At 40.5% G+C, this 22,665-nt stretch overlaps 2 non-coding genes across 2 annotated transcripts; one reads left to right on the forward strand and one right to left on the reverse strand.

Moving 5' to 3' along the window:
- Nucleotides 1-724: 724 nt before the first annotated feature.
- Nucleotides 725-797, reverse strand: TRNAT-UGU (transfer RNA threonine (anticodon UGU)). The gene has a single exon. It is a non-coding gene; the product is annotated as a tRNA-Thr (tRNA).
- A 20,552-nt stretch (nt 798-21,349) lies between these two features.
- Nucleotides 21,350-21,431, forward strand: TRNAL-UAG (transfer RNA leucine (anticodon UAG)). Its single transcript has one exon. It is a non-coding gene; the product is annotated as a tRNA-Leu (tRNA).
- The last annotated feature ends 1,234 nt before the right edge of the window (nt 21,432-22,665 follow it).

The raw sequence follows: 22,665 nt of genomic DNA on the forward strand, positions 1-22,665 counted from the left end.
TCCCTTTTCCTCACTTCCCATGCTCGCCTCCATAATCCAGGAGCGTTTGCACAAGAGAGCTGCTTCTCCCTTCCGCTCACAAGTTCACAGACTAGCGGAGGGAGAGGCTGTGACGTATAACGCATGGCTAAGCCCAGGGTTACTATGAGAATTGACTCTTGGAGAAACTATTTTAAGGTTTTCAAAGAGGTAGTCACAGATTCTTTGAGTCAATAATAAATTTAGTGACACGAGTCTCGACCCTAATTTTCCCGCTGAGACACTGAAGTTTTCGAAAACCCAGTGAAACATGGAACCTTGTCGGACAGCCTATATTCTCCCAAACGCTTAATCGCGACAGTGGACGCTGGGGAGAGGACTTGGAGCAGGACTCCAGACCTGCTCAGAGCGGGTGTAAGGCTTCGATCCTCACCGCCCTTGTGTCCCGCCGCGGCACGGGCCGCCCCCACGGCTCTTGCTGTGGTCCCGCAAAACCAGGGCGTCCTCGGAGCTTGGCAGCACTTGCCGCAGTTTGTAACAGACTGCCACAATCAGGGCGGCAAAGCAGCACTTGCCCCCTACTACTGGAAGCTAAAAGTAAGTGTTCTGCTCGGGTGTTTATTTGGGACATCTGGAAACTGGTGGGAAATTATAATTAGCGGAATTTCCGCTGGAGTTCAAGTTACGCGAGAGAGGTGGGTAGCTGGTGAAGGAGATTTTAAAAAGAGTGAAAGAATTGCCCAATAGGCCCCAGCGAGATTTGAACTCGCGACCCCTGGTTTACAAGACCAGTGCTCTAACCCCTGAGCTATAGGGCCCTGCAAGTAACTGCCGTCCCTTGCTCTCTAAAACAGCTTTTATGCTGGACCTTTATTAAGGTGTCTGTGTGTACTGGGCAAAAAAACCTGGATGTCGTTTCAATCTGTTGTTGCTCAGCCGCTCAGTTGTTTCCGATTCTTTGCAACCCCATGGACTGCAGCAGGCCAGGCTTTCCTGTCCTTCATCATCTCCCTGAGTTCAGCCAAACTCATGTCCATTGAGTGATGGTCCATTGGTGATGCCATCCAACCATCTCTCCCCTTCTCCTCCTGCCCTCAATCTTTCCCAGTATCAGGGTCTTTTCCAGTGAATTGGCTCTTTGGATCTGGTGGCCAAAGTATTGGAGCTTCAACTTCAGCATCAGTCCTTCCAATGAATATTCAGGGTTGATTTCCTTTAGGATTGACTGATTTGATCTCCTTAGAGTCCAAGGGACTCTCAAGAGTGTTCTCCAGCACAGTTCGAAAGCATCAGTTCTTTAGTGCTCAGCCTTCCTTATGGTCCAACTCTCACATCCTTGCATGAATACCGGAAAAATCGTACCTTTGCCTATCTGTTCCTTTGCCAGCAAAGTGATGTCTCTGCTTTTTAATACGCTGTATAGGTTTGTCAGAGCTTTTCTTCCAAGGATCAAGAGTCTTTTAATTTCATGGCTGCAGTCACCGTCCATGGTGATTTTGGAGCCCAAGAAAATAGTCTCTCACTGTTTCCATTGTCTCCCCACTTATTTGCCATGAAGTGATGGGACCAGATGCCATAATCTTATTTTTCAGAATGTTGAGTTTTAAGCCAGCTTTTTCACTCTCCTTTTTCACCTTCATCAAGTGGCTCTTTACTTCCTCTTCACTTTCTGCCTTTAGGGTGGTGTCATCTGCATATCTGAGGTTGTTGATATTTTTCCTGGAAATCTTGATTCCAGCTTGTGCTTCAGCCAGTCTGCCATTTCGCGTGATGTACTCTTCATAGAAGTTAAATAAGCAGGGTGACAATATACATACTCTTGACATACCATTTTCCCAGTTTGGAACCAGTCCCTTGTTCTATGTATGGTTCTAACTGTTGCTTCTTGACCTGCATACAGGTTTCTCAGGAGGCAGGTAAGATGGTCTGGTATCTCCTTTAAGAATTTTCCACAGTTTGTTGTGATCCACACAGTCAAAGGCTTTAGCGTAGTCAAAGAAGCAGAAATAGATATTTTTCTGGAGTTCTTTTGTTTTTCCTATGATCCAATGAATGTTGGCAATTTGATCTCTGGTTCCTCTGCCTTTTCTAAATCCAGCTGGTACATCCGGAAGTTCTCAGTGGAAGCCTAGCTTGAAGGATTTTGAGCATTACCTTACTAGCATGTAAAATGAGTGCAATTGTGCAGTAGTTTGAACATTCTTTGGTGTTGCCCTTCTTTGGTACTGGAATGTAAACTGACCTTTTCTTGATCTGTGGCCACTGCTGACTTTTCCAAATTTGCTGACATATTGAATATAGCACTTTAACAGCATCATATTCTAGGATTTGAAATAGCTCAGCTGAAATTCCATGTCCTCCACTAGCTTTGTTTGTAGTGATGCTTCCTAAAGGCCTGCTTAACTTCCCACTCCGGGATGTCTGACTCTAGGTGAGTGATCACACCATCGTGGTTATCTGGGTCATGCAGATCTTTTTTGTATAGTTCTTATCTGTATTCTTGCCACTTCTTCTTAATCTCTTCTGCTTCTGTTAGGTCCACACCACTTCTGTCCTTTATTGTGCCCATCTTTGCATGAAATGTTCCCTTGGTATCTCTAATTTTCTTGAAGAGATCTCTAGCCTTTCCCATTCTATTGTTTCTCTCTATTTCTTTGCATTGTTCACCTAGGAAGGCTTTCTTATCTCTCCTTGCTATTCTTTGGAAATTTGCATTCAGATGGATATATCTTTCCTTTTCACCTTTGCCTTTTACTTCTCTTCTTTTCTCAGCTAAGGCCTCCTCAGACAGCCATTTTGCCTTTTTGCTTTTCTTTTTCTTGGGGATGATTTTGATCACCGCCCCCTGTACAATGTTACAAACCTCTGTCCATAGTTCTTCAGGAGCTCTGTCTATATAAGATCTAATCCCTTGAATCTATTTGTCACTTCCACTGTATAATCATAAGCGATTTGATTTAGGTCACTATTGGAACTCTGTAGTCTCTTGCTGGGGACAGCGCAATATGGGGTCAGTGACAGGAACTACCACTAGCTTAAGAATGCAGAAATTTGCCCAATCCAACATAGTCTAATGCAGTGAAAGTTTTCCACCCTCCACCCTCTGCACATTGTGAAAACCAAGAAGGGAAATTCTACATAGAGGAAATCGTCGACCACAGATCTCTCAGACTAAATTTCGACATCCACATTTGGTTTTCTGTTTGACTTAGGACATGCACCAACCAACCGCTTGCCCCAAGTTCATTAGATTAGCGATTTCTCCACAGCTCAAGTCTTAGTGCCAGAACAGGCATTCGTTAATTCGTTCATCCCTTTATTGGATAAACACTGAACTCCAATTCTGTGCTAGGCGGAATGAGACCTCTAGATTTGGTCTTTACTTTGAAGCCAGCGGCACAGTCTTGTGGTATAAAAGAATGTTCGTTTTCATGAAGGAGAACAGTGAGAAGCAGCTGTGCCGACTGTGAAAGAGCGGTAACAGCGCTAAGGTTCACAGACCTGCAGAGTGAGCCATCACAGAGGCAGCCTTCAGGAGGGGATGGAACTTGAACTGCACTTTGAGGGCAAGTTAAGACTTACACAAGTTTGGGGACTGAGTAATCCTTGGTAGAGAAAAAAATTATGAGCAAAGTTGGAGAGAAAGACCTTGGCATCTAAAGTGCCAAGGCAGAACACTGGCTGGGGCAGATGCCAGCCCTTGTGGAAGTGAGGTATTGTAAAATAGGTTAGCAGGAGACTTAGAAAATTCTGGAAGGAAGTTATACCCCTTTAAAAATTGAACAGGGAAATTCACAAGGCATGAATATGAAGATTGGATTGAAGGGGAGAGAAACCAAAGTCAAGGGGACACCAGAGGCTGGCCATGGTACATATTGTCAAACATAAAATGTAGGAGAATTATATTATGGGATTGGAAAGGAAGGAATAAATGAGAGAGATACAGGCAAGGGAAAGTCTGCTGAAGGTAGATATGAATGAAGAAGAAATAAGAGACAATAAAGAGGAAAGAAGGATAATTCTCAAATATCATACTTTGAAGAAGCAAAATGATACTGAAAAAAGAAAATCTAAAGGAGAGATGGGTATCTGGAGAAGGCAGAGGGGTGAAGAAATGTTAGAATTTAGGCAGGCTGGATTTGAAGTGGAGATGGAGGATATAGGAATTTATGACAGCTAGGGTACTCTTGTGTCTAGAGTTCTATAGATTGTTAAGTCAAGGTAGGATCAAATTACAGAGGTCATTCATTGAGTCAGAGCCTGTAAGAATTATGTGCTCTTGAAGGAAGAGAGTACAAAGAGAAAACAGCAGATACCTGAAAATAAGCTTTCTGAATAGCCCCGTTGCAGGCCTTTGTCCAGAGAAGGCAATGGCACCCCACTCCAGTACTCTTGCCTGGAAAATCCCATGGATGGAGGAGCCTGGTAGGCTGCAGTCCATGGGGTCGCTGAGGGTCCGACACGACTGAGTGACTTCACTTTCACTTTTCACTTTCCTACATTGGAGAAGGAAATGGCAACCCACTCCAGTGTTCTTGCCTGGAGAATCCCAGGGACGGGGGAGCCTGGTGGGCTGCCGTCTATGGGGTCTCACAGAGTCGGACACAACTGAAGTGACTTAGCAGCAGCAGCAGCAGGCCTTTGTCATATGAGTGTGTCCAACATTTTTTTTTTCCATTCAACATTTTTAAAACATTTTCCTTACTGTTTTGTAATTTCAATATTGTTAGTAAGATTGTCCTAGAAAACTTGCTTTCCCACCTGGCAGCTGAGAGTGAGGATGTGACCTAGCTCCACCAATCAGATGCATCCAGAGAAGATTTCAGTTTAGAGGTGTAAATAATCTTCTTTACTCCTCTAATCCAGGAGTTAATAATTCCACAGGGAAATCCCATATTTGTCCAGTGATGAAGGTGTCAGGTTCTTGGGTTTGGGATTTCTTAAATCGATAGATTGTTGCCTTTCTTCCATTCTGGAAAATTCTCATCCATTATCTTTTTAAGTTTTTTTTTTTTTTCTCTACTTTTCTTTCTCCATTCATGAAACGAATAAATGTATATTAGACCTTCACATCCTATCCTTCATCGCTTAACCTCTCTTTCATATTTACTGTCTTTTTGTCTCCATACTCACAATCAACTACTGCTGTATTTAACCAGCTGTTAAATCTACCCACTGAGTCAACTGTAATTATAAATTGTAATTTTCAATTTTAGACGTTTTGCTTCTTTTTCAAAACTGCTAAGCCAAATTCTATAACTTCATATTATTTGCAGATATCTGCCAGCTTTTTAAAAATCTCTTTAAACATAGCAATTATATTGTTTTAATATCTATGATAATCTGTATTATGCTATCTGTTGCTTATAGTTGATTCTTACTCATGTCGAATTGTTTCCTGTGTAACTGTTCATCTTTGAATGTATACTGCTCAATATCTTTGCAAAATTATAAGCAGTGAATTTTGAGGTCAAGATGAAAGTTTCTTCCTGGAACAAAAAAAATTACATAGCTTTTGTTTCTCATATGTTCCTGAACCATTATCAGCCCAAAAGGACTCTAAAAAAGGTTCATGGTCAGACATTGCTTGGGCCTCCAAGATGATGTAAGGCCAAACTGCAAATCAGAGAAAAAGCATACCTGTGGTCCTAGCTTCCCAGTAAAAGTTGAAAGCTGTTCTTTTTATTTTCCCTTTCTAAGCTCAGCTGATTTCTGTTGAGCTCCACAACAATTACTGTAAGTGAAAGGTTAACTTCTTATTCATTCTTATCTTGTGGGCATAGCTCTTTGGGGTCCCAACTTAATATTTGGAAGAGTATCTTAGTGAATTTCCACTTTTGGTGGGTGCTGAAACTTGACATCTGCCCTTCCTTTTTCTCCCACCCAAAGGTGCTGCCAAAACTATAACCCAATTTTGCAGTAATTAGCAAATGTCTTAAGAGCTGCAAAGATTAATGCTTTCCTTACCTCTCAGATTTCATTTTTCCCTTAGATTCTGGCCTATTAGTTTCTTGTTATCATATTAGAACTTTGATGCCTTTACGAAGATTTGGTAAAATCTTATCCAATATTTTTATCATTTTTCCTCAAGGAGGTTGGTCCAATTTAACTAGCCCACAATTACTAGAAAGGAGATTAGAGTGGTAGGAGCTATAACATCAATCGTATTCTACCACATGGACTGAGAAGCAGAGAATGCATTACTCTAGAAAGGGCCTAAGGGAGAGAAAGCACAAAAAAGAAAGCAGTGATAGTAAAAAAAGGAAGCCTGTATACCTTCCAAGTCCCTAGTTATGACTCACTCCAGAGGCCTCACTGTGTTCCCTCTTAGAATCTATGAGACTTCCCTGAATTTTTACAGCAATTTTCCCTTCTATTTTAGGAAAAATTATTTTCAACTTAAAATACTCCTAAATAACACTGAAGGTATTAATACATGTCTCTACATTATAGCTTTTATCTTCTAATATTTGAATCAATATTTATCAAATGGCAGTTTTATGTTGGCCACATATACAGATCTCTGCTCCAGTCCATTTGGTCCACTTATAATTCCCCAAATATAACTCACACCTTTTCCAGTTATGATCATTTGTTTATTATTTCTTCAACTAGAATGATTTTTAATTTCTCCATACCTGTCAAACACTACTTATCCTGGAAAGATTATCTCAGTGTTCTAATTCACAATATCTTTGTTTTTTTACCAAGTAGATTTCATCTCATTTCCCCTCTGAAACCTATGAACCTCTTTCATCTTTGCTATTCCTTCGTCTTTACTCTCTCTCTCAGGATTTTGAACAGGACCCATGTAATGGAGGTGTTCCCTAGCACCCAGAAGTAAGCATCCAGAGTGCCATTACTCATTCAACTACACTCAGGCAGTTATGGAATTATCAGACTGTTCTCTCCCTCCTGAATTTCTTCATCTTATATGATATACTGTTGAAAGAATGCACCCTTTTATTTTTTTAAGCTTCCAGAATTACTTCTAAATTCTGTGTTCCTATCTATGTCTATGTCCACCTTTTGGAAATGCTACAAAAGATACAAAGAAAGAACTGAGTGAGATGGAAAAGAAAAAGGGAAGGAGATTCTACTACACTTAGTTATAAACTGCTTTATCTTGTTTTTAGAATTCAGAGTGTTAGTATACCATCCGCAGTTTTAGTACACTATCAGCAGTATGTGAACCAAGAACTTTCAGATGTACAAGCTGGATTTAGAAAAGGCAGAGGAACCATAAATCAAATTGCTAACATAAGCTGTATCACAGAAAAAGCAAGGGAATTCCAAAAAAGAAAAAAAAAAAACCACACACACACAAAACATGTACTTCTGCCTCATTGACTACTCTAAAGCCTTTGACTGTGTAGAACACAACAAAATATGGCATATTCTTAATGAGATGGGAATACCAGACCTGCCTTCTGAGAAACCTGTATGCAAGCCAAAATGCAACTGTTAGAACTGGACATGGAATAACAGACTGGTTCCAAACTGGGAAAGGAGTATGTCAAGGCTGTATATTGTCATCCTGTTTATTTAACTTATATGCAGAGTACATCAGGCGAAATGCTGGGCTGGATGAATCACAAGCTGTAATCAAGATTGCTGGGAGAAATATCAACAACCTCAGATATGCAGATGACACCACCCTAATGGCAGAAAGCGAAGAGGAAGTAAAGAGCCTCTTGAGGAATGTGAAAAAGGAGAGTGAAAAAGCTGGTTTAAAACTCAACATTCAAAAAATGAAGGTCATAGCATCTGATCCTATTACTTCAAGGCAGGTAGATGGGGAAAATGTGGAAACTGTCAGATTTCGTTTCTTGGTCTCCAAAATCAATGTGGATGGTGACTGCAGCCATGAAATTAAAAGACATTTGCTTGGAAGAAGAGCTATGACAAACTTAGAAAGTGTATTAAAAAGCAGAGACACACTTTGCCAACAAAGGTCTGCACAGTGAAAGCTATGGTTTTTCCAGTAGTCATGTATGGATGTGAGAGTTGTACCATTAAGAAGGCTGACCGCTGAAGAACTGATGCTTTCAAACTGGTGCTAGGGAAGACTCTTGAGAGTCCTTTGGGCTGCAAGGAAATCAAACCAGTCAATCCTAAAGAAATGAAACCTGAATATTCATTGGAAGGGCTGGTGCTGAAGCTGAAACTCCAATATTTTGACACTCATTGGAAAAGACCCTGATGCTGGGAAAGATTGAGAGCAGGAAGAGAAGGAGGCAACAGAGGATGAAATGGTTGGATGGCAACACTGACTCAATGGATATGTACAAACTCAATGGATATTGTGCAAACTCAATGGATATGTGCAAACTCAATGGATATTGTGCAAACTCAGGGAGATAGTGAAGGACAGGGAAGCCTGGCGTGCTGCAGTTCATGGGGTCGCAAAGAGTCAGACAATACTTGGCGACTGAACAACAACAAGCAGTTTTATGCACTGTATTCTCAGCTCCTTGAGGGGAAGGTTGTATGGGTTTCCAAAATACCTAACAAAGTGACCAGCACACAGTGGTATTAATAAATACTTGAAATGGAGAGCAAACTACTACACAGATATGTTCAGAGTAAAGGATATTATTGCCCCCAGAAATCTGGAACCCAATAGATTCTTTTAGTTTCCTCTTCCCGAAATTGTTGGTAAAACAAGCACTGAACATCTCCAAGGGACTTCCAGCTTTCATCTAACTTAAATTCCAGGATACTAGTCTGAATTCAGGGGCCAATTCTCATTTTATATGGTCACTAAACGGTGTACCTAACACCAACAGAGATGAATACCGCCCCCCCCCCACGACCCAACACACACACAGCATCCTTACAGGAAAGAGGAGAAGTAACCTAAAAATAAACACATGGCTACCTATTGAGACTGAGAATATATAAGATAATGTTTATAACAAAAGACTGGGTGAAATCCGTTTAACGTGGCATGTGCATTTAGCCCTACTGGGGCAGATTTCCTTTGAAAAATGTCTGACTTCCTTTCTCAGGCTAATTCATAATTTCAGACCCTCAAGCAGACGCACTTTTCAGTGAGAGAAGCCCCACCTAAAAAACTCATTTGCCTAACAGGGCAACCTTTGTTTCCTACACATTTGTTCAGTGGAAAGTATGTCTTCCTGAGGGTCTGGCATCACACATTAGGACTGTGAAGGAAAGTCAGGCATTTCTCAAGGGAAATTTGCCCTAGTAGGGTTGAATACCGGAGAAGGCAATGGCACCCCACTCCAGTACTCTTGCCTGGAAAACCCCATGGATGGAGGAGCCTGGTGGGCTGCCATCTATGGGGTCGCACAGAGTCGGACACGACTGAAGTGACTTAGCAGCAGCAGCCGCAGGGTTGAATACATATGTCAGGAAAACAAGGAACACTTTCAATCTCATTTTATGGAGCTAGTATCATGCAGATACCAACAAAAGACAAAGACACTACAAGAAAGGAATATTACAGGCCACTACCAATGCAAAATGCTAGCAAATTGAATTTAACAGTATATTAGAAGGATCTTCAAAATGACCAGGTAGGATTTATCTCTGGGATGGAGAGATGATTCAACATATGCAAATCAATCAATGTGATAAACTATATTAACAGAAAAAGAAGAGAGCCACATGACCACCTCTGTGCTATGCTTAGTCGCCCAGTCATGTCCGACTCTTGCGACCCCATAGACTGTAGCCTGCCAGGCTCTTCTGTCCATGGGATTCTCCAGGCAAGAATACTGGAGTGGGGTGCCATTTCCTCCTCCAGTCCAACTCTTTAGGACACCATAGACTGTAGCCCTCCAGGCTACTCTGTTCATGGAATTTTCCGGGCAATAATACTGGAGTGGGTTGCCATTCCCTTCTCCATGACCATCTCTAGATGCAAAAAAAGCATTTGCCAAAATTCAACATCCATTCATGATAAAAAAAAAAAATTCTCTCGCTAAAATAGGTATAGAAAGGACTTATCTCGACACAACAAAGGTCATATATGAAAATTCCACAGCTAACACCATAATAAACCTGAAATCTTTCCCTCAGAGATCTGATACAAGGCAAGGATGCCCACTCTCATCGCTTCTATTCAACATAGTACAGGAAGTCCTAGTCAGAGCAATTAGACAAGAAAAAGAAATAAAAAGCATCCAAATTGGAAAGAAGTAAAATCATCTCTGTTTAGAGATGACATGGTCATATATGCCAAAAATCCTAACTACTGAGCAACAACCAAAAAAACCTGTTAGAACTAATAAGTGAACTCAGTATAGTTTCAGGATATAAAGTCAACATGCAAAAATCAGTTGCATTGCTATACACACTAACTATGCAAATAGGAAATTAAGAAAACAATCCCATGCACAACAGCAATAACAACAACAAAATACTTAAGAATAAACTAAAGAGGTGAGAGCTTGAACTTTCTGACCTGTATCAAACTCAAGGACATCACTAGTCAAGTTCAAAACAACATCTGATAGCAAGTTCTAGCTACAAGCTTGTAGTTTCAAAGTGTCCCCCACCCATTTCACAACTGTGTTATCATTTCAAACCCCAATCAATCTTTATGAAATAAGCACCCTTACTTCTTCTAATTCTTGACAAACAACCTATGTAACCCCACGCTTTTTGCCTCTGTAAGCTTTCCTCGTTTTGTAATCCAGTGGGCACAATTCAAGCGCTTCTTTGAATTTGTTCCTCCTGGGCTGCTGTCTTAACAAACCCTCAAAAAAGCATTTTTTTTTTGGTCTCAACCAGGTCTCTGTTCCTGGAATTCTTGGTTAATAAGGAATGAGAAACAAAGAAAAGATAAAGAGGGATCTTATTGTCGGATGATACAAATGTTTTAAACCTTGATTATAGTGATGGTTGTACAACTTGATAAATTTGCTAAAAGAGTCATTGAATTGTACACTTACAAGGATGAATTTAGGTATATAGACCATATCTCAATAAAGTTGTTTTTAAAAAGTATTGATGGGAATAATAGAAAGAAAATAGCTATCAGGAGACTTAATCTCCTTTGTTTCAGAAATTACATTTAACATAAGTGAAACAAATACTGTTGTTAAAAGCAAAAATTGCTAGATTGAGTAAAATTAGGTCTAACTCTATGCTGTTTATAGAAAACATATTTTAAATGTAAATACATGTGTTAACAGAAATAATCAATAAACAACAGAAATAAAAAAGAGTTTGATCTGTGCCAAACCAAAGACTATAACCCAGGAGACACAGATTCAATAAGCTCTTGAACTGTGTTGCAGTGGCCTACAAAATGGGAGAAGCTTACATTGGCAAAAACTGCAAAGTTATGTAAGTTGTTTGTCAAGGTTTAGGATTAGATCTGGCAAAAAATAATGGTGTTTGTTTAACAAGGATTGCTGCTGCTACTGCTAAGTCACTTCAGTCGTGTCCGACTCTGTGCGACCCCATAGATGGCAGCCCACCAGGCTCCGCTGTCCCTGGGATTCTCTAGGCAAGAACACTGGAGTGGGTTGCCATTTCCTTCTCCAATGCATGAAAGTGAAAAGTGAAAGTGAAGTCGCTCAGTCGTATCTGACCCTCAGCAACCCCATGGACTGCAGCCTTCTAGGCTCCTCCATCCATGGGATTTTCCAGGCAAGAGTACTGGAGTGGGGTGCCATTGCCTTCTCCATCAGACACTACTGGCCAACCACAAATCTTTCAACTTTGTTCACAAAAAAAAAAGGAAAAGGATCTTTTCTAAACAGAAATAACATATGTTTTATAGGAACATCCCAAGTTACTTAAACCAGACTTGTTAAAAGCCCTGTTTACTCTTCTCCCACTATTCCATCTTTTCTCCCATTCTCCTGTCCAAGAACTCCTAAATGGTGTTCTCCCCAGCTTCCCACATGCCTAATGTAGGAATCTCTCTTTTTTTTATCTTTGGCTCACATTTTAACCTTAGATACAACATTATTTCCCTCTTCCTATTTCCTCTTTTCATATTCCAGTTTTTGTCCAGTCATAGAAAACCTCCTCTTCTTTCTTTCTTGTTAAAAATAGTAAAGCTCTAATCACAGCTTCTAAGCAAAGTGTACAAAACATCACACATGCCAAATCCCACTCATAATTCAAGTCATCCATGAAGGGAGCACAGCTGTAACCTAAGGAAGAGTTTGTTATCAGAACATAAGATCTCTGCGGGCAAGGATTTTGTCTATTTTGTTGGGCCTCCTGCCTGGAAAGTAGAAAATGGCAACCCACTCCAGTATTCTTGCCTGGAAAACTCCATGGACAGAGCAGTCTGGCAGGCTGCAGTCCACGGGGTCACAGAGAGTCAGACAGCACTGAGCACTGAGCACACACACAAGAGCGGGGCAGCCTACAGACTAAATACTTTTAAGTTCTACCAATTTTTTTACTTCTCACTGGGTTGGTAACCTAAAGTAAGTAAAAGTAACAGGAAGCTCCTCATATCTAAATTTTATCTCCCTTACATTCTATCTTTTTAGAGTCACTTTGAGTTTATTTCCTCTTTGTAAGAGACCAAGAAGGGCCATCTGTGTTCAACAGATAATGCCAGTTCGTTAACTCAAGTACTGTTTTAATCTGAAGAAGGAAAAACTCTTTGCTAAGACAAGTTTAAGCACCTATGAGTTATATGAATACTCTTAGATTCTCCTACTCATAAGAATATCTATTAACCATCCCTTTTCAAGGTTAGGAGTACACTTATACATACCTACATCAAGAAAATGCCATTATACATTACTCTCAGTAACATAATACATTAAATGCCATTATACATTAATGCCAACATTATACATAAAATGCCATTATACATTACTCTCAGTAACATTACTCTCAAGCTTTCAAAAATGCTTTGAAATACTTCAGAACGTCACAAATTTATCAAACCTACCTCTCAGGTATGTACTACTTATCAAATAGAATCTATACACCTGGCTTTTTTCTTATATCACAAATTCAATTATACCTAATGACATAACCAAGTTTGTCATTGAAAACTGTGACAAGTTTTCCATGAAAAGGCTTTTCATGTTTTTATACAAATGCACTTTTCACTTACCACCTATTTTGAAGTGAAGGTCATTCTACAGAGATTAAAAACAGAGCCAGACAGACACAGGCCTGACCTTTCCTAAATGACTACCAGTAATTGGCCACATCTCTCAAAGTGAGACAAGTTCCTTAATATTAAATAGAAGTCTTCCAATGTTTCTCTCTCCTCTAAACCTCAGACCATGTTTTAATAGATCTTTTGTTCAAAAGGATGCAAAGCACATATTCCAACTAGTATTATGTCTCTAAACTTTAAGATCTTTAATTTTCAAGAAATCAATTTAAAGCCAATAAACATAATCTTGATATTTCAACATACTCCAAAAGAAACCTCTGAATCCGTTTTCACATAAGTTTACCATTACACTTACTAAGTCATAAAAGCTTTAAACTGGCAAACTATGCTTTAAATGTTACAAACCAATTAAATGTTTAATTATAAGAAGTTGAATGCTACACTTGACTGTTAAACTACTGGGTTCCAAAGTTAAATAAGTTATTATGAAGAGTACAGAAGGTGTGGTCAGAAGCTAGCTGAAGAAAAAGGAAAAAAACTTGAGAAACTCTGTATCATGACTAAACCATAATTCAGAGCAAAATGTTTGTCTGTTATTACCATTAAGGGTAAAATAAAACACTCTGAAAACTTGAAAAAAAAGGCATAAACAACCATATGTACTTGTTTCCTAGGTTGCTAGATGATATTAAAAACAATCTCAAAATAATCATAAAGTCTGATAAATGAAACTACAGTAGACAGAATACACTTTTGAAAGTTTTGTAATTTTAGCAAGAATTTGTGAAGACTTATATTTATAATACTGATTTGACTACTTGATCAAATCATTCTAAACGGTGGTGGTTTGGGGACAAACCAGAGAAAACGCTGAAAAGTGTAACTCAAGTCAAATATACACAAGGAGGTTAAATCACCTTAGAAATATTTCACTTTAAAAAAGATTTCAAAATGGCTAATCAGAGCTATTAGCATACTTAAGTTAGTTTAAAACACTGAAAGTCATTTTATTGTAAATCAATGTTTTGATGTAAAGAAGTATCACCACCTAAAACAAGAATAAAATAAAATGGATAGTGAACTCCGTATATCTTTTCTTCACCTGTGCTTGTGAGGTCAGCTGCTAGAAGCTGATGACAAGCTCAGTCATTCTATAAATTTTATGACAATTAAAGCAAAAACTATAAAAATCAACACTTCTCAATGTACAATATTTTACCTTGACTGTTAAGTTTGAGTACAGGACAGCAAGATGGATAGTAATCTAGATTACATTTCTGGGGTTTTCTCAATTTCCAGGAATCTTATCTCAAATCCCCAATTAATCAATCCTCCTAATTCACAATTCTGATAGAATATATGATACATTCTAAAATAAAACTTTAAAGTTGCTAAAATAAATTCAGTATTTAGTTCCAATCCAAATTCTGAAATTAGCTCACTAAGGAAAAATTAAAAGAATCAGTTACAGTGTGAAAAACTTATTGAAAATCCATATTCCTCCGAATCCTCTTACTGCTCCCTGTAATTTTAAACCAAGTATTACTTGAAATTTTTGTAATTCGAAAAACTTGTAACTCTTAGAACTCTGAAACTGTCAGTTTTTTGTCAACTAATTTCTTCTTAAAATCAGTGAACTATGAAAGTCATATTTCACAAAAAAGTAAAATACTATGAGTTTTATTTTAATAAATTAATTTTATTCATGCTATTAATATCTTGTGAAGGACTACTGTAGAGTTAGAATCATATTATTTTATTACTTTCTACGTTAGATGTCAAAAAATATTTCTAAATAATTACACATAGTATACAAATATTCATATAATGTAGACAAAATGTGTAACTAACACCAGTGAGTGTGTGTGTGTCTCTGTGTTAAGGGGGAACATTCACTCCCAGTATCATGTGTAGTAAATGTTTACCAATCCACCTACAAGTGCATGTTTGCGGTTCTTCCGTTACAGGCTGATTGCTGCTAGCAGATGCTATTTTGAGAACAGCTGGCGGTATCTTTGAGTCCCATACAGTTAAAACAAGCAAACAACAACAACAACAAAATTCTAGTTCTTAGATTCAGGAACATGTCTGAAACCATATCCACAATGGCCACCCAGCTCCATTTGGAATGCCTAAACCACAGTTACTCCATTTTGACTTAAAAATCAATTCTTTTCTTTAATGGTTAAAGCAGATGTACAACCCATGTTTGACAGGTCATAAGACAGACTGTTCTAGTTAGCATAAAGTTCAAGCCAAATTGTGTATAAGCTAGAATAATGTGCCTATACCTCAATATATGAAATTTTTTCCATCATACAGATATGTTAAAAGTAAAAAATGGAAAAGACATACTATGAAAATTAACAACAACAAAAAAGCTGATGTAGCTACCTCAGTTCAGTTCAGTTCAGTTCAGTCGCTCAGTCGTGTCTGACTCTTTGAGAGCTCATGAATCGCAGCACGCCAGGCCTCCCTGTCCATCACCAACTCCCGGAGTTCACTCAGACTCACGTCCATCGAGTCAGTAATGCCATCCAGCCATCTCATCCTCTGTCGTCCCCTTCTCCTCCTGCCCTCAATCCCTCCCAGCATCAGAGTCTTTTCCAATGAGTCAACTCTTCGCATGAGGTGGCCAAAGGACTGGAGTTTCAGCTTTAGCATCATTCCTTCGAAAGAAATCCCAGGACTGATCTCCTTCAGAATGGACTGGTTGGATCTCCTTGCAGTCCAAGGGACTCTCAAGAGTCTTCTCCAACACCACAGTTCAAACACATCAATTCTTCGGTGCTCAGCCTTCTTCACAGTCCAACTCTCACATCCGTACATGACCACAGGAGAAACCATAGCCTTGACTAGACGGACCTTAGTCAGCAAAGTAATGTCTCTGCTTTTGAATATGCTATCTAGGTTGGTCATAACTTTTCTTCCAAGGAGTAAGCATCTTTTAATTTCATGGCTGTAGTCACCATCTGCAGTGATTTTGGAGCCCAAAAAAATAAAGTCTGACACTTTCCATTGTTTCCCCATCTATTTCCCATGAAGTGATGGGACCAGATGCCATGATCTTCATTTTCTGAATGTTGAGCTTTAAGTCAAAGATAATAGATTCTTTACGGTGAGAAATACTATATGAGATATTGAGGAATATTTTATTATTAAAGGGTCAATTCTATACAAAGCACAATATTCCTTTTGGTACATCCATAGAATGGACTATTATTTAGCACTAAGACCTATAGGCATGAGCTATCAAGTCATGAAAAGACACGGCAGAAATAGTATGAACTGAATGCCTATGTTTCCCCCAAATTCATATGTTGAAACACTAACCTCCAATGTAATGGTATTTGGAGACGGGTCTTTTGGGGGTACATAGGGTTAGATAACATCATGAAGATGGAGCCCTCATGCTGGGATTAGTGCCCTTCTTAAAAGAGATGCCAAAAAGCTAACTTTCTCTTTCTCTCTCTGTACCATGTGAGGACAAAATGCTTGACTGCAAGCCAGGAAGATAACTTGCATCAGAATCCAACCATCCTAGCACTCTAGACTTCTAGCCTCCATAACTGTGAGTAAATAAAATTCTGTTGTTCAAGTCACCCAATCTGTGGTATTCTGTATGGCAGCCTGAGCTAAGACAAAAAGCTCAAATGCATTTTACTAAGTGAAAGAAGTCCATCGGAAAGGCTGCATATTACATAATTCCAGCTACAAATGTTCTGAGAAAAAGGCAAAACTATGGACACGACAAAATGATCATTGGTTGCTAAGGGTTGTGGGGAGAGAGGGATGAATATTTAGAGCACAGAAGACTTTTAGGGCAGTGAAACTGTTCTATTTGATACGGTGGATATACGCCATACATTTGTCAGAAACCATAGAACTTATAACACCAAGAGTGATCCCTAATGTAGAGTTTGGGGGAGAAAGGCTCCATGCAAATGTATATGGTTGAGTCCCTTCACTGTTCACCTGAAATTATCACAACATTGTTAACCTACTATACCCAATACAAAATAAAAAATTAAAAAAAAATAGGGTGACCCCAAATGTAAACCATGGCTGGGAGTGACAATGATGTATCAGTGTGATTCATTGCTTGTAACAAATGTACCATTCGACACCACCCTAGTGTAGAATGTTGATGGTGGAGAAGGCTGTGCATGTGTAGGGGCAAGAGGTATAGGGGAACTCTATGCACTTATTCACTTTTGCTGTAGACTTAAAACTTCCCTAAAAATGAATTCTGTTTAAGCTCTCCCACAATAGTCTTATAACACATAGTCAGAGGTAAGAAACAAAAGTAGACAGAACTGGGAGAAGAAATAGAAATAAAAAAAACACACAATCATGACTGGATATTTGGACAAATCTCTCTCAGTAAGTGTTAAACAAGTAGACAAAATATTCAGTGAGATCATTGAAAATTTCATGAACACAGTAACCAATATGTGGTATTGAGAGGTAACTGGATAGATTCCTAAAAAACAAATTTTAAATAAAGTTTACTATGCATACGTCAACTAAAAATTGCCACTTGCCCTCTGCCTCTACAAGGATTAAGTCACTAGCTGCTACAGTCACTGACCTTCAACACATCCTGAAAGGAGCTCAGGGTAGGGATCAGGAATGAGGCACTCTGTGCTCTAGGAAAAACTGGTAGAACAGGGTATTCAGGTAGTTATTTTCAGGAGAAGATTTTATGAGCTCAAATTCTTGGATCTTCTCACATCTGGAAAAGCACTAAAATCATTAACAGAAACATTTTCTCCTTGTGATTAGCAGTAGGCCTCTGCCAAAATGTGTGCTTGGCTGAACATATCCCCCTTCACTCAAATCATATAGAATACTGACTTCCCCTATCCCCTGGTGAAGGGAATGGCAACCCACTCCAGTATTCTTGCCTGGAGAATCCCGTGGGCAGAGAAGACTGTCGGGTTATAGTCCATGGGATCACAAAGAGTCAGACACAGCTGAGCGACACTGCACACTTCACACTTCCCTCCGTCTTCAGAGCAGAGAGTTCCTCAGAGCTCTCTGAGACACTGTCTCCTGAGCTATAGTCTCCCTAGATAAAACTTAACTCACAACTCCCACGTTGTACATTTTGTCAGTCCACACAAACTTCAATCACTCTGCTGACAGAATGGAGGAGTATAGGTTTCGTGTCCTGGCAGACATTCTTAGGTCTGTATGATTCAAAGGAGAATACAGGTATTTTGCACATCACTGGCAAGGGTGTGCACGCCACCTTGTTGAAGCCTGTGAAACTGGCATAATAAAAAGCACATTTGGACTTAGAAGATCAAGGTAGTTGAGATTCCCTGCTCTTGCACCAAGAACCTGCAGGTTCATTGTTCATGGACTTCAGACCTTCTAGATTTCAAAGCTCTGAGGTTCTTCCACAGATGAGAAAGACCCCTGGTACTGCGTTTCCAGGATGATCTCATTTGATTAATTTGAACATGTGAAGAGCTGTCCATGTGGCCCAAGAGAGGGTAACGGTGCAAGCATTTCTCCTAGTTTCGCCTGCATACTCACCTGTCATGCCCAGCAAAACAAACACACTTGCCCAGAGACCTCAGAAGATAGCACAATTTGGTTCCATTTTTGTGTAGTTCATCTGAGATCACCAGCGCTTCTAGTCCTGGGCATCCTTGGGTTCACAGTCTATTCATGTCTTAAGGGTCATAAAGTGGTCAGTACTGTTCCTTAGTATTGGAAAGAACTTCTCCTTGTCCCTAACAGTTGTCTTTACTATTTTGCCAAGGTTTTCTGCTTTTCCCTCTCGTTTATATCTAAGACTTCTCATTTTTTCCCCCACTGCCACCACACTGAGCACACATCTCTTCCCTGCACATTGCTTTCAAGACATCTCCAGATCTTTATATCTAAGGCTTCTCATTTTTTCCCCCACTGCCACCACAGTGAGCACTATCTCTTCCCTGCACACTGCTTTCAAGACATCTGCAGATCTTTAACTTCTTTAGTTCACCTTCCTCATTTCTGCTAGAATTCAAAAATTCTACAAAACTGATCTCTGCTGCAATCAATGGTTCTCAAAGCATGGTCCCTGGATCAGTAGCATTTGCATCACCTAAAAACCTGTTAGAAATATAAATTCTTAGGCCCTTGGTCTTCTAAATCAGCAATTCCAAGAGCTGAGTCCAACGATTTGTCTTTTTAATAAGCTCTCAGGTGACTATGATGCCTGCTGACATTTGAGAGTCAGTGCTCTGCCGCTGGAGAGATGCGCCTCTCCAGTGATGTCTCTCTCCACAGCAGCAGGGAGCTCTGGCCCCAATATGCCTACCTCTTTAACCCTTGAAAATGCATTGTGGTTCATTGACAGAGATCCCACAGAGGATCTGAGTTAGCAGTCTTGCTCCAATCCCTGCTCCCTTCACTTTTATGTTAAAACTTACTGGATTTCAAGAAGAGATCTCTGTCTCTATGCCCAAATTTCCCCTTTGTATAAGGACACTAGCCATTTTGGATTACTGTTCACATTAATAACTTCATTTTAACTTGGTTACTTCTGTAAATATCTTGTTTCCAAATAAGGTCACATATTGGGGCACTGGGGATTAGGACTTCTATATAACCTTTTGGAGGGACACAATTCCACCTAGAACAAAGACCACAGAATTTTACAGGAGGCTCTGGGAAAATCCCCTTTATATGTCCAGGGAACCCCCAACACCACCATAGGATTAATTTTCTCTTCTCCTGGGGGAAATTAAGAGACAGTGACAAGTGTCTGTTCTTAAGGAAGTAAGCCAGGTCTGGGTGCTTCTTCCCTAACATAGACTGTATATTTGCAAGAGAGAGGGGTGCACAGAACATGAACATATACAATCTCCCTATTTAAAGCTCTTCGTGGAAATGTGCTCCCCAAATAGCTTTAATGTTATTAAATGGAGGGTGTGATCCGATGTCATCAAGGAGCCACAATTTCTACTTTCTTAGAAGGCAGAAAATTGGCCCAAATATCCCCCAGTCCCACCACCCAGCCTTTTGCTGCCACCTGTTCCCCGACCCCACCACCACCTCCAACAAGTCTAGGCAGTAGTTGTGAAATAATTCTGCTACAGCCACACTAGCGAAAGAGATAGCAGCATCTGGTCGTTCTGTAATTTCCAATTCGTTGTAAGGAAAAGAAGCAAGAGTTCCTTTCCGCATAGGGAACACGGAGACTCAAGTGTGTGGACTCTAAACAGATGCTCAAGCGTTTGGAAAACTGATGTGTGTGGCTACTCTTCTCTGTGTCAAGAGGAGTGACAGTGTAATGCTAACTTTCTCTCTTTCCGACTCCGTTCCCAGGCTCCTCTCCGTAGGCCTGCAGGCTCGGGGTTCTGGGTAGGATGAGGTGCGGGAGCACGCAGAGTACCAGCCTGGGCTCAGAATCATGCCTCAGTCCCTGGAGAAGGGCTTGTCTGGCTTCTCCTTCCGCAGTCGCCAGTGGTAATAACCGGGGCATGGCTACAACTGCGCAGGGGAGACAGGACCTCTCTGGGAGACGCAGAAATATATGTTCCAAAGAAAGGGACTGAAGGCTCCCTGGAAGCAGGAACCGATCCAACCTAAAAGACAGCCTTCTCTTGCAACAGGCTGAGTTGGGAAGATTCTGCTTGGGCTGACAACTAGGCAGCGGGCATTGATTGGCGTCGGCTTTTTGGGCTCTAGGCCACTAAGAGCAAAAGGGAACTAGGATATAAGTTTTGTTTCGTTTTGGTTTTTGTTTATTTATTTATGTTAATCCTTTAACGCACGCCCTATCCATGCCTCCTGGAGACTCAAGACTGCTCTCCTAGCTTCAGAATAAAAAAGTATCGAACTCAAAATTTAGCAAAAAATTGAAGTCCAGGCACGCGGAGCTGACAGGGAAAGGCAGCTTTGCTCATTTTTACTCCACCACCATCAGTATCCCCAAGCGATATGGATACTAATCACTTTTTGTCCAATCAACAAGTAGTTTTTGAGCGCTTACTGGACGCAGAGCAGAAGCTGATGTGACCCACCTTCGGGAAGCTGCTTCATTCCACACCCTAAGAGCTGCGCTTCCGGAGCGATACTTGGCTTTGAAGTTATTTCCCTTTTAGTTCCTCGAGTGAGAAAAGCTATTTGGGTTGGGTGGATACAGGTTCGAGTTCTAGTAGAGCAGAGAAGAACTTTCTTAGTGTCCTCTGGTGATATCTAGAATCAAGGTTTGGGATCACAGAGTAGAGGACAACGCTGAAAAACAAGGCAGAAAGGTATAACTAGCAAGTGTAGGGAAATACTCGGTGTGGGTAAGGTAGCGTGGCCGAGCGGTCTAAGGCGCTGGATTTAGGCTCCAGTCTCTCTGGAGGCGTGGGTTCGAATCCCACCGCTGCCAAGGTTTTGTTTCTTGATCACGTCCTCACTACAGGACCCGGATAAGGACTTGCCAAAGGGATAGCATTTAAGCTGGGGCTTTTTCAAGTTGAGAGAAGAGAGCTGGAGAGCCTTGAAAGTGCACGTGCCCCACAGCGGGCTGCCCCAGGGAGGGGAGCAGGGAGTGAAGTCAGATGGTCTCATCATTTGCTGTTAAGCCAGCAAACTTCGGGCAGTTGCAGAATGTCCCCGTGCACACTTTCTGCGGCTGACTGCCTCCGGGATCCCTACTGTTTCCTACAGGATGATCTCTATTTATCTGCTGCTCTCCTCACTTAAACGGCACCCCCTCCCTCACTCACCCTTTCTCTTTCCTTCCCTTCCAGGCAAGGGTGATAAAGTCAGGCCAGTAAAGAAGATGGGTTAAGCTAGAAGAGAATCATCGAGGGACGCAATTGCTCCTCAGTTTACCATCTGTGCCACCAGGGAAGCCCCATCAGCTCAGGGAAGTGATTTAATTCCTAGGTTTGAGTCAGCCAAGGAAGAGTACTCTGACCCTACTTAGCACATAGTGTCCTAGGATGAGTTCAAAGTCAGAATTTGAGCTCTTTAAGGAACACTCACTTTCTGACCCTAGAGGGCAGTGCCTTTTCTGCCCAATGTGCACCACCTTCGGTTCCCAAAGGGTGCATTGGATATGGTTTGGCACCTACTGCACTCAGATTTGAATCCAGGCATCTTCTCTTCCTTAAGCCCTTGAGGAGTCATTGGTTCATTTTAGTAGGTGGTGATGGTCCTGACTGGACTCATCTGACTTGTCACTAGTCAGCTTCTGAAAGTGAAGTGAAAGTGCTAGTTGCTCAGTCCTGTCTATTTGAGACCCCATGGACTGGATCCCACCAGGCTCCTCTGTCTGTGGAATTCTCCAGACAAGTGATAGTTTGGACATTTCCGTATGAAATTTCCACATGAATCAATCAGCTGATTGTTTTCTAGAGAAAAAAATATAAGAAGCTTCTTTTCTAAAGAAATAATTCAGCAGAGCCACATGTGTGCATTCTTTGATGTCTCAGCTGGTGGAAATAGGGGGAGTTATAGAATTCTGTTGACATCTTTGGGTTGTTGGTTAGATTCCAAATAGGCGCTGGAACATTTGCAAATGCTCTAAAAACGCCATTGGATGTCATGTTCCTTTGAAGTTAGGATTTTCGTAGCTTTAATTAGCAACAGCCTTCCTTTATCTTTGTAAGAGATTT

This window comes from Ovis aries, chromosome 7, assembly GCF_016772045.2.
Source record: "Ovis aries strain OAR_USU_Benz2616 breed Rambouillet chromosome 7, ARS-UI_Ramb_v3.0, whole genome shotgun sequence".
Classification (NCBI taxonomy): domain Eukaryota; kingdom Metazoa; phylum Chordata; class Mammalia; order Artiodactyla; family Bovidae; genus Ovis; species Ovis aries.